Here is a 10,826-nt window from a genome sequence, read left to right on the forward strand (position 1 = left end):
TGCCGGCCTATGAATTATTCAGTCTCCCTACTGCTATTAGGGGGTCTGTAGAAAACTCCCAATAAGGTGGCTGCTTCCTTTGTGTTCCTAACTTCCACCCATACTGACTCAGTAGACAAACCTTCCTCAACAACTTTGGTTTCTGTAGCTGTGATGCACTCTCTGATTAGTCATGCTACACCCCCTCCTCTTTTTCCATCCTCCCTGTTCTTTTTAAACATTCTAAACCCTGGAACATTGAGTAACCATTCCTGACCCTGTGAAACCCACGTCTCCGTTATGGCCACAACATCATAGTCCCAGGTACTGATCCATGCTCTAAGTTCATCACTCTTATTTCTGACACTCCTTGTGTTAAAGCAGACACACTTTAACCGATCCCTTTGTTTCATCACGTGAAAAACCTTCATCGTGTGAGATCTCACCCACTTAAACAAAAACTTCCCGGCAGCCCTTTCTTCTCTACGCCCTCTCTCCTCACCGCTCTGTTCAAAATGGACAGTAGAGTTAGTACAGTTCAGAGATAGGAAAGATGCAATCACTTTGATAGAATTGTACTGCAGCCCTGCCAGGAATCATCCTTGTGAAAGTTTTCTCTGAACTGCTTCCAATGAAATGATATCTTTCCTTAAATAAGGTGACCAAAACTACTCACAGTCCTCCAGATGTGGTCTCACCAACAGTGTACAGTTGCAGTAAGACTTCTCTACTCTTATACTTCAAATGCCTTGAAATAATGGCTAATATTTCATTAACCTTCCTGATTATCTGCTAGTTTTCTCTGTTCAATTCACAAGTATCCCCAAATCCCTTTGTGTTGCAGTTTTCTGTAGTTTTCTCCTTCTAAATGACACTCTATTCTTTTGTGCTCAAAACAAACAACAAGCATCTTCTCAATATGCCAAATTTTTGCCAGCTTATTTAACCTATCACCATGGGCGGCACGGTAGCACAGTGGTTAGCACTGCTGCCTCACAGCGCAAGACCTGGGTTCAATTCCCGCCTCATCAATATGCCAAATTTTTGCCAGCTTACTTAACCTATCACCATGGGCGGCACGGTAGCACAGTGGTTAGCACTGCTGCCTCACAGCGCGAGACCCGGGTTCAATTCCCGCCTCAGGCGACTGACTGTGTGGAGTTTGCACATTCTCCCCGTGTCTGCGTGGGTTTCCTCCGGTTGCTCCGGTTTCCTCCCACAGTCCAAAGATGTGCATCGGTGTGGACTTGTTGGGCCAAAGGGCCTGTTTCCACACTGTAAAGTAATCTAATCTAATATAATCTAAAGTAATCTAATCTAATCTAATCTAATCTAATCTAATTCTCTTGATAAATTGTTTGTATTCCTCTCACAATCTGGGGCAATCACGGACAGTCAGTCCTTTCTGCCTACTTTTATATCATCTGCAAATTTCGCTACTGTACATTCACTTCCTTCCTCCAAGTCATAAAATATTTTGTAAACATTTGCAGTCCCAGCACTGATCCCTGTAGAATCCGCTGGTTATAAATCATCACCCTAAAATATAATGCTTTATCCCCACTTACTGTTTCCTGCTCACTGGCCAATATATTTAACTATGGAGAATGTGAGCACTGCAAATGCTGGAGATCAGAGTAAAAGAGTGTGGTGCTGGAAAATTCCTGAAGAAGAGCTTATGGTCGAAATGTTGATTCTCCCGCTCCTCAGATGCTGCCTTCCAGCACCACACTCTTTGACAATATATCTATCTTTGTCAACATACTACCTCCAACACTATTGCCTCTTATCTTATGACTTAGCCTTTCATGAGATACTTTATTGAACACCTTTTGAAAGTCCAAATGCATCACATCTAATGGAAGCCTTCTATCCACTCTGGCTGAAACTTCCTCAAAAAACTCTCAACAATTAGTCAGGCGTGATTTCCCTTTCATGAAGTCATGCTGACTCTTCTTAGTTAGATTATGACTTTCCAAATGTTCATTACTTTTCAACAATAGACATTTGGCGTAGTGGCCTACAGTTATGCATTCCCTCCCTTTTTGAATAGAGTGTCACATTAGCAGTTTGCCATCTTCTGTTACTTCGTCTGAATCCAATGGTTTTTGGAAAATTACAACCAATACTACTTCCTTCCCATGCCAATGGCTACTCCACCCCAACCTCTTTTTCCTCTTCATTTCTCTGGACAGACCCAACAGATTGGCCCTGGCCCATCCTCTTGAATGACCTAACTGGATAGCCTCAGATGAGAGGTGCCCAGACCCCTAACTGATTATTGTACATTACCATGTTAGCCCTATCTCCTGGATCGACACTGTACTAACTGTGTCTTGCTGCCCAGATTGCAGAGGCATGGATGCCCTGAGTGTATGTCTGACTGTGGCCAATCCTCTGGACTGGTTTTTCAGGCTGACCTTGACTCATTGTGTCAGGACTCCATGATTGATGAGTGCCCCCATGAACGTCAGTGAGGACTACTCCCCAAAACTTCGAGACATGCCTGTTTGCTTGTTGTTATTCAGTGTGTTTGCTGCATAAGTTGCTAGCAGATGGAACAGGTATGACACTAATGTAGCACATTGTCATACAGTATGATGTATGACCCCTTGACTGAGGATAGCTGACCTGAAAGGCAAACTGCCAGCTCGTGATTGTTCACAAGGCAAGGCAAGGCAAGACAGGGAAGGGATGATGTGTGCATTTCAGTGGGTGTTAAGTGAGTGAACATTAAGAGAGCAAATGAGCAGCCCTGAGATGCAGCCTGATCCAATCCTTTAGCTGTGTGCCTGTCTGTGCAGCAAACCAACCTGTGCTGCAGCCTTTCAATGCTTGTTGCCAGTGTGCCCTACATGGCATGCCTCTGCTTCCAGAGTGCACTACCAGTCCAATGGAGAGGTGCTGTCATGGTCCTGAAAGCTTGGTGATGTTAATGTCAATGGAGAAAGTGTGTGTGCAACTGGTGCCATTGGACCATACCCTGAGCTGCAGTTTGATCACAGGCAACATGGAGGTTAATTGGTGCACATAGTGAGCTGAATTGGCCAGATACCTGCTCTGGTTTCCAGGTTAAGTTTGCTTGACATTTAGCATGTTTGGCAATTTTGGTAAGGTAGAAAGCTGAACATCTGAAATGCTACGGACAAGGCATTTGACAAGGAAATAACTACCCTTAATTGGCAATTCACCATTGCCTAATGTGAAACTTGCTTTGCCACTTGTAACATACATAAAAAGTGGAGTTGCTTCCAATGTTGAGATCAGTCTTGCTAGACGTCTTAGGAGTTTTTTCACACATCTTGCTCAGGTCACACAGATTACACTCATAGCATCTTTGACATCCACCTGAGTCTCCTGGATGGACAGGAAAGATATTTGTTACTCCATTGTGTTTCAATCAGACCTCCCTCACAGTATTCTTATTTAATATTTTGAATACTCTTACAATAAAAACTTTATTTTAAAAATTCACTGTTTTCCTAACTCCCATCTATAAGTTTGCTTGGAACCTGTTTAATGTGCAAAAGGTGAATTCCTTCCTACAGTCAAGATTTAATAGTGATAACTAAGCAAATCTGGGTTATGCTCAATAAGAAAGAGAGAAGCCTCAGCCAAGTGTCTGAGCACCCCTTTAGTCCTTTTCAGCTCTGAAACGAAAACTTGTTTAAAAGTGTGACCAAGTTTGTGCCAGCTATAATGCAGATAGGTATTCAAATTTCCAAAGGCAGGTATCACACTAGCTTGAATCAACAGATTAGTACCAGACCAAACAGTATCAGGTCTGAAGATAGATTTTTTATTCTTACATACAAAACGATTGCTTAGCAACACAGATACTAACACGTGAAGAAGACACTTAGTAGCCCCTTATCTTTGCCGAACATTGTTAACTCAATATTATTGCAATTAATCTACTCTTCCTTGAGGATTTTCCCTGTCTGGTTGATATTCTGTAACTACAAAACTAAAAGAAAAATCATTTTGTTAAATGGTTCTATCTCAACTGAGGAGACATTCGGTCAATCCACCCTCAACATCTTGCTCTGAAAACTCTGCTAACTTTTTGACTGCTATGAAACATTCCAGGTCAGCAGCTGAGATAATCCACAACATTTTAAACCAACAATATCATAGAAATGTACAGCATGGAAACAGATCCTTTGGTCCAACTTGCCCATGCTGACCAGATATTCTAAACTAATCTTGATCCCATTTGCCAGCATTTGGCCCATAACTCTCTAAATCCTTTCTATTCATGTACTCATCCATCCAGATGCCTTTTAAATGTTGTAATTGTACCCACCCCAACACTTCCTCTGGCAGTTCATTCCATATATCAACCACCTTCTGCATGAAAAAGTTGCCCTTAGGTCCCTTTCAAAATCTTTCCCCTCTCACCTTAAACCAATGACCTTTAGTTTTGGACTCCCCTACTCTGGGAAAAAACCTTGACTATTCACTTTATCAATGCCCCTTATGATTTTATAAATCTCTATGATATCAACCCCCGGTAAAAACAAAACTGATAACATTCTTAAAAAAAAGTTAGCATTTTGGACTTTTAAAAAAAACTCTAGGATCCAGATTGGGATCCATCTAATAAACAGAAACTATTCAGTTCTCTCTTAAGCCATACATTCACAGTCGCAATGCAATTTGTTCCTCAGGGTTTTTAAAAGAAATGTGGAAGAGTTGATTCTGGGATTCCTACCCAAGTTTCAACAGCACTGAAGCTGCAGCCTGTACTCCCAGCCTAACCAGTTCCATTATTTAGGTGGGAATGTCATACAGTCCCCGCAATAGAATCTGAGCTGCTTCTTGAGACCTATAGTTTACAGACTGTCAGAGGAATCATAAACCATAACTCAGATTCAGAAACCTTTTGAAAGGTAAGTTTAAAGTTTTACCCTGTAAACACCATGTAACTCCATGCCTACTCAATCAGTATGACTACGTAGAACCAATGACCCACATAGTAACAATGGCAACTCCTGAAATGCTGATGACTGGTACAGAATCTTCTTTGAAAACAACAGCTGGTCTAGTAATCCTATAAAAGTGTCAAGCAGAAACACTGATCATAGTATCAATAACAGAAACTTTATGTGAATTCACATCTGTTAATCTCATTCAACTAAGCATGGGAATTGAAGAAAACAGATCAATGAAAGCATATGTTATTAAAAATTCAAGGATGTCATCAACCAAAGCTAGCACTTTTCATCAGATCCTGGCTAAGCTAAACCATAGCATGTCTTGCAGGTCAGTCAAACTTTGATAATAAGGCCATCTGAAAAAACAGATGTCTGGCCATCTGCCTCTGTTGATGCAGTTCCCACACAACATCATTATGAATACTTGGCTGAGCTTCAAGAATCCAAGGATGGATTAGTTTATCAGTGGGCTATATAGACATATCAAAAAGAAGTATTTGCTTTGGTTAGTTGACATATTTGCAAGTTTGTAATTTTTTTTCTCTGATATATTTTTCAGTATCTGCACTTTATTTGTGTTTTTGTTTCAATTTATTTATGCTTTCCTATTCTTGTTGATCCTGTGGTGGGTCTAATCACACAGGTACTGTTTTACCATAAAGAATGTCACATCTCAGCCTAATTCCATTCTTATTCAATTTCCAAACACAAGAAATTCTAGACTGAACAGAGGATAGCAGAAATCCTGCACAGTTTTCCATTCCTTAACACTAGTTCTACAGTTAGTGACCATAACTTATGAGTTAATTCAGCACTGGCAAAACCTGGGGCTTCTTGTTATTGATGACTCTTATATACATATAAACCGTATAATCCATCATGGCATTCATATAATGATGAAAGTTCATGAATTGTAGCCATTCGTTTTTGTAATATTCGGTTCTAAAGTGGACAGAACCATGCATTGCTTTCATTTTTATTTGAATTTATGTTAAGAATCATAGATAAAGTGAGACAGTTTAATTTCATTTCTGAGTTCACCAAGGCTGTCTGGAAATTAGTTTGTATCATTTAACTGAGGTTTTTAAAGAAACCCTTGAGGTGAACATTTTAGTGCTTTCGAAAACACAGAGTAAAACAAAGGAAAAATGGAGAGTTGCTTAGCATCAAGGCATCCTTTGGCTTAGGGTGATAGAGACAGAGGAATATTGTTTCAGAAAAATAAATCAATGCAGGATTTTAATGTGAGGGCAGGCCTCTTTCAGATAGAAGCAGATCATTCAAGAAAAAAAAGTCTGTAACGTCAACTACACTGCTTAGAAGTCTCCAAAACAGTTAGGGCAGAAGAAAATAGGCCCTGAGTGGCTTGGAAGTTAGATTGAGGAAAGTTCTAGAAACAGAAGGCTTTAAGTCATGAGAGAAGAAGGCATCCTACAAGGTTGTTGAATGCAGGAGTTTAAGAACACATTAAGTAGTAAGTGAAGTGTACTAGCAGTTTGTTTAATGGTCTCACAAAAGGACATTAACTAAAGAAATAGCATCAAGTGAATACAGAAGTATGTGAAACAAAAACCTAATTACTGCCAGGCCCAATTACAAATAATTTTAAAGTGGAAACAAGATATAGGAGGGATGTTGTAAAACTTGAAAGGATTCAGAAAAGATTTACAAGGATGTTGCCAGGGTTGGAGGGTTTGAGCTACAGGGAGAGGCTGGATAGGCTGGGGCTATTTTCCCTGGAGCATTGGATGCTGAAGGGTGACAATATAGAGGTTTATACAATCATGAGGGGCAGTCCAAAACTACAGGGCACAAGTTTAAGGTGAGAGGGGAAAGATTTAAAAGGGTCCTAAGGGACAACATTTTCATGCAGAGGGTGGTGCTTGTATGGAATGAGCTGCCAGATGAAGTGGTGGAGTCTGGTACAATGGGGAGAAAGTGAGGTCTGCAGATGCTGGAGATCAGAGCTGAAAATGTGTTGCTGGAACAGCGCAGCAGGTCAGGCAGCATCCAGGGAACAGGAGAATCGATGTTTCGGGCATAAGCCCTTCTTCAGGCCTTTCCTGAAGAAGGGCTTATGCCCGAAACGTCGATTCTCCTGTTCCCTGGATGCTGCCTGACCTGCTGCGCTGTTCCAGCAACACATTTTCAGCTCGAGTCTGGTACAATTATAAAATTTATAAGGCGTCATGAATAGGGTGGATTTAGAGGGAAATGGGCCAAATGCTGTCAAATGGGACTGGAATTATACAGGATATCTGGTCGGCATGGACGAGTTGGACCAAAGGGTTTATTTCCAAAGGGGCTGTATATCTCTGTGAGTCTATGGCTCAATGACCTTTCATTGAGGTTTGAGTATCTGTAAGGTTGCACTTAAGACTAAAAGTGTTGAACTTTACTTCTGAAATTTGGAATAAGACTGTTTCAATTTGTTTTCATATAATTTTTTCCCCGTTGTATATTAATAACTTTGATGTTCTTTTGTTAAAGACAAGGAAACAAATCAGAAACATAAAACTTATAATATATCAAGCTAGGTTTCGCTTTGGGATCTAAATTGCCCTGTATTTCCATCAGCTGGGATCATAACAAACTTGGCTGCTTCAATAGGATAGCAAACCAGTTTTTCTCAGTTACTGCAGAAGTCAATGCGTCTTTCATTTTCACTGTAAACACACATATCCTGCTATTTAGCTTGTTAGTGTTGACTTATCCTAAAATGATTTGTACAGAAGAAGTTATTTAAATGCTCCCTATCTTCTGATGATAGATAATGATTATGAATGTCATTCAATTATCGTGTAACTTCTACATACACTGTGTTTTACTGTTAGGTCTTAAGAAGTGGTACTTGTTTGGGATGGTACTCTCACACATTGATGTGCTTGGAACTTTCAAACACATATCCAGATTTAAGTCTTATTACACAAACATGCTATGTCATAATGGGATCGTAAACAAGCACTCATAAAATCTTTTGCAGTCAAATATGTGGAACAATTGTACGTGTCATGGTTGCTAATTGAGATTCGTGACTGAAGTTACATGTCCTGGAAGGTCAAAGCTGCTGACTCAATCTTTTAATTATTCAGTGGGTCACATTCCTATTAAAAATAAACAATGGATAAAACATACGCTCAGTCCTTTTTAAAATTTTGCAGTACAATAGATAAATGTTATGTAATTCCTGTCAGTTCATTCAAAGATTTCAGTGAATATTATGAACTTCAAGACTGATAACTATTAAGTATACCAGTAGGAACCTAGCATCGTATTTTCACAGTGGAATGTAAAAGATATTAATGTTAATATCCTATTTACAACTGAATCTACTGTATCTTCAAACACTTATTAAAAAGAATGAAGAGTATGTTCATTAATGTGCCAGCAACAAATGCTGGCACAGTCAGCATTTGTTGCACACCTTTAAATCCCTCTCAGAATATTGTGGCAATAAAATGGGCCCCATGAGAGTGGTTAGGTCTAACGTCTTATCCCTCATCCTAAAGACAGCATCTCCAACTGAAGTGTCAATCAATATGGATTTTCCATTGTGTGGCTCACTGTGAGAGATATGATAACATTTATTCTTGCAACAGGAGCAGTATACCATGTAAAACACAATATGTTGTTTGCTGCTAATGTAGACTCGTTTAACCTGCCCTGTCCGTTTCACACAACATAAATCAATGATAGGGTCATTGCTGTAGTTAAGGGATGGTTGCAAGGTGTTAAATGCTTACAACTTTCTAGATTGGGGTCAGAAGTAACTAGGATGGAATGGCAGATTTTATTTTCCATTTATTGGTCTATATACTTGTGACACTAAAAATGTAATGGTGCTCTAAAAGCTTTTATTTACACTACTAAATAGTTCAGAGAACAGTGAACTTCTGAATGAGTTAGACACAATTTATTGTAAAATTCTCATCCTTGTTTTCAAATCCCTCCCTCCCTATTTCTAAATCTCTTCCAGTCATTCAACCTTCCAAGAAATCTCTGCTTCTCCAATTTTGGCCTCTTGAGGATCATTGATTTTTTTTTTTGGCCCATCTTCGCTGGTCGTGATGAAGCGCTAAGCTCTGAAATTCCTTACCTAAATCTCGAAAGCACTCTAATTCTTCCTTCTTTAAGACAGACTTTAAAACTTACTGTTTTGATTGGGTGTTGGCCATTTATCCTAATCACCTCTCTTGTGGCTCAGTGGCAAATTGGTTTGAAAGCTACTCCTGTGAAGTAACTACACTTTGTAAATGCAAGTCTCTGCTGTTGTAGACTGCACCGCTCTCTCTAAGGCATTTTCAAAAGGAAAACAGATAGCCTTGATTTAAATTCTGAGAGCTGTAGTTCAGCAGGATGCCAAGTCTGGGTTGTTCACTCTTCACTCCTGCCCCAAGCTTCCTTGTGTAAGCACAGATCTTGAGCCAAACATTAACATAGATACACAATGAGTAGCTCCAAAGCTTTATTTCATGATGATATTATAAATAGTTTCTTTCTTCATATTATTATCCTTATTTTCATCTCTTTCAAGAAAGCAAATAATAATTAAAGATAAGATCAATTAGATCTGGCTCTACTGTGATGTTTTTATATTGTTGTTGACAATATTAATATTGTTAATATTGTCTGCCTTAATCTGTACACAGAATGAAGCTGGAGGGTAAGTTCAGTGATTCTGCAACATCCAATAGAAACCAAGCCTGTGGGCAAACCAAGTGTCTTGGGGACTGTGGGATTATAAAATGTACAATAAATGTGGTAGTCTACAAAGGTATATGGACCAAGTGCTGACAAATGGGACTAGATTAGGTTAGGATATTTGGTCGGCATGGATGAGTTGGACCAAAGGGTCTGTTTCCATGCTGTCTATCTCTATGACTCTATGACTGACAATATAATAAGAAATAATGTACCAAGTACCATATACTTAGCACACCATACAATGTAGAATCAAAAGTATATGTGACACAACATCCAACATTTCTTTTGAGAATATAGTGTTTCCATAATGGATTTTCCTTTTAATATCCTTGAAAGGGAGAATAAAAAATCAAACACTCCAAAGTAAATACACTGTGGTGTAACAGAACTCTCATCCCCACAATTACTCATAATAAAATGCATGACACAGCTTATTGTAAGTAATAACTAAATATTTTTCCAGACTCTAATTATATGGCGGCTCATTTTAATTATTAATGTTCACACAAGCTCTGCTGCTCTCTTCATTTTTGACATTTATAAACCTTTCAGTTCAATGTGGCCTGTTTTAAGTGAGTATTGTTGATGTGAGAATGAGTTGCAGACTTCTTTAATGCATTTGTTATTTAGCAATTAGCAGCATGATTGATTTGTAACTGCTATCTGAAATGGTCTAGCAAGCCACTCAATTAAGGGCAAAAAGGTGGGGTGGGAGAATGCCTATCTTTGAGGCAGAAGATCCAGATTCAAGTCCCACCTGCTCCAGAAGTATGTCATAGCATTGTCTGAGTAGGTTGATTAAAATGTCAAGGATGATAGGATATAGGCAATAATTCTGGCCTTACTAGCAATATTATGTAGTTAGTTTTTAACTAAGCTGTTCAGGAATGTTGTGACACTTCTCTGGAACAAAGGTAGAGACACTGGCCATCTCTCTATTGGTAGCAAGACCTCCTGATGTGGGCACTGTCCCAGTGACCATCGGAAATGGCACTTGACCAGAAATTTCAGTGCCTCAATTAGTTGACTGATGAACTACTGCATGATGAGATTCCTGCTGTTCCCAATGACCAGGGAATCTAGAACCAGGAGTCACAGTCTAAGAATAGGGGTAAGCCATTTAGAACTGTGATGAAAAGAAATTTCTTCACCCACAAAATGGTGAGCCTGTGGAATTCTCTGTCATGGCAAGTAGTTGAAGCCAAA

The sequence above is a fragment of the Chiloscyllium plagiosum genome, chromosome 3 (assembly GCF_004010195.1).
Source record: "Chiloscyllium plagiosum isolate BGI_BamShark_2017 chromosome 3, ASM401019v2, whole genome shotgun sequence".
NCBI classification, from domain to species: domain Eukaryota; kingdom Metazoa; phylum Chordata; class Chondrichthyes; order Orectolobiformes; family Hemiscylliidae; genus Chiloscyllium; species Chiloscyllium plagiosum.